Source organism: Cyprinodon variegatus, unplaced genomic scaffold (genome assembly GCF_000732505.1).
Source record: "Cyprinodon variegatus isolate N-32 unplaced genomic scaffold, C_variegatus-1.0 Scaffold99, whole genome shotgun sequence".
Classification (NCBI taxonomy): domain Eukaryota; kingdom Metazoa; phylum Chordata; class Actinopteri; order Cyprinodontiformes; family Cyprinodontidae; genus Cyprinodon; species Cyprinodon variegatus.
Genome location: NW_015150552.1, coordinates 674,275 through 676,495, shown reverse-complemented (window position 1 = coordinate 676,495; position 2,221 = coordinate 674,275). Strand labels below are relative to the sequence as shown.

At 36.7% G+C, this 2,221-nt stretch overlaps 1 pseudogene; it reads left to right on the top strand.

Annotated features, from left to right (window-relative positions):
* Positions 1-2,221, top strand: part of LOC107084394 — an 86,872-nt pseudogene that overhangs the window by 57,012 nt on the left and 27,639 nt on the right.

Sequence of the window (2,221 nt, the reverse complement as noted above, 5' to 3'; positions counted from 1 at the left end):
GTTCTCACCTGCAGGCATCTGACATTTTTCGAGTATATTGCGTTACTAGACAGCCATGGTGGTGGCAGCATGATGCTGAGTGAATTATTTTCCACAATAAGGACAGCTAAAAGATCAGAATTGATGACAAAATACATGGAGATCAATCCAGGGTAATTTGGTTTTGATCTGATACAGCCTTAATCACATGTAAACAAATTGAGTCCTGGTCTCACTGAACAGTTAAGCCTGAATCCACTTAGGTAACATGAACTTGTGTGGTACAGCTGTATTTCAGCTGAATTAGGGCAGACACCAAGATTCTTCAGATATGAAAAACATATTCTACATATTTACTACCTAATATTAATTATACAGTTCAAACTGCCTGAGCTTTTTTTTTTTATCAAGTTCCATTGATACTTTAATCTTTTGTGAAGCATTAAACTTTAGCCTAATATCTTATTTGCAAAGTAAAGACACAAACATAAGGAAAATTAAGCAAACCTGCGTTGTCAAGACAACAACAGGCTTCTGAGGCCATTCATAACTAGGATTTGCGTCATGGCAGCCCGCAGAACAACACTACCTGACACTTACTTTTTGAATATGCTGTGTGGCGTCTATGTTTTTGTTGCAAGTACATAAACCAAAAATGATATACTGCTCAAAAATAGTCTTTTTGAATGCAGCTTGAAGAGTGTAATTAGCTTTGACTTGAATAAAGAATGATTCAGTCAGATTTACCCAATGGCCTGCTTTGCGCATTTACATCATTAGAACTCTCTACATGCAAACAGAAAAGTGTGTGCATCAAGACTTCCTGATTAGGAAAACTGGATTGCAAGAACCAACTCGTATTGCAGAGGGATGTTTTCTTTCCTGTAGGTCCAGCAGTGAGATTTATGGCAGATTAAAATGGCTCAGACACTCAGACGCAGTTTTGTTTTATGTTCTACTAATTCGATCTCCATTGATGTGTAATTGCTGATTCTCTGTAAACAGGGTCATTAACGGCTTTAAGCAGCAAATAAAAAGATTGTGTTAAATAGTTCAACAAATGCTTCTATAAAGATGTGGTTATTTATCATAATTGACATTTAATTTAGGCATTTAAATTCAATAAAAGAATCACTAGGTTTTAAATGTACATCATGGACTGCAGTTAACATTTGCAGGAATAACCCATCATGCACTAGATGCTTGTTTTACTGCTAAAATAGACAGGCAACACTCTCTTTTTTATCATTATTTAGACAGACAACAGATAGAGCTAACAGAAGAATCATTATTTTTTGTTTGAAAATTCTCTTAAAGTTTCCAGTCTGTATATTTGGGTTGTTTTCTAAATATTTAGTGGTCTTCAAAGAATAACTTATAGATAATTAGCTTGATTAGGGCGGTGTAGAACATACCAAGATAAACAGACACATGGAAAAACTGACCTGTTTGTCTTTCCCATTTATCTCCAGACTTTGCTGGAGGATGCTGAGCGCTGCAGACGCAAGATGCAGACAGCGTCCAGTCTCATCAGTGGCCTTGCTGGTGAGAAGGAGAGGTGGACAGAACAGAGCAAAGAGTTTGCAGCTCAAACCAATCGCCTTGTGGGTAGGTTACCTTGTCTGATTTGGAGAAAACATGTTTTCTCCAATGCAAAAATGTGTTAACAGGGTAATGTTTCATCATTATTACATGTAGGGTTTTATATATCAGAGGATATTTTAAAATAAGCATTTGACAGTATGTTCTATTCAGTCCAGATTTTGGTTTGACTGTAACAAAATACAAGAGAACATGAGCTTATCATTCCTTTCTGCTAAGACATTTTGGTCTTTAAACATGAAAACATTTGATAGTAATACTCTTGTGTCCATCTTTTAGGTGACGTCCTTCTGGCTACAGCTTTCCTCTCGTATTCTGGATCCTTTAACCAAGAGTTTCGTAATATCCTCCTGGACGACTGGCAGCAAGAATTAAAGCAGCGTTCTATCCCATTTTCAAGAGGTCTAAATCTTGCTGACATTCTCATTGATGCTCCTACTGTTAGTGAATGGAACCTTCGGGTTAGTAAAGGTTTTTTCTAAGCATTAAGGTAATAAGTATCACTATTCACACTGTTTTCTGTGGTATTAAGTTGGCATCTTTATAAAACACATTGAGAAGTAGCCTCACCTTTCTTTCTTACAGGGCCTTCCCAATGATGACCTGTCTATTCAAAATGGCATAATTGTGACCAAAGCTG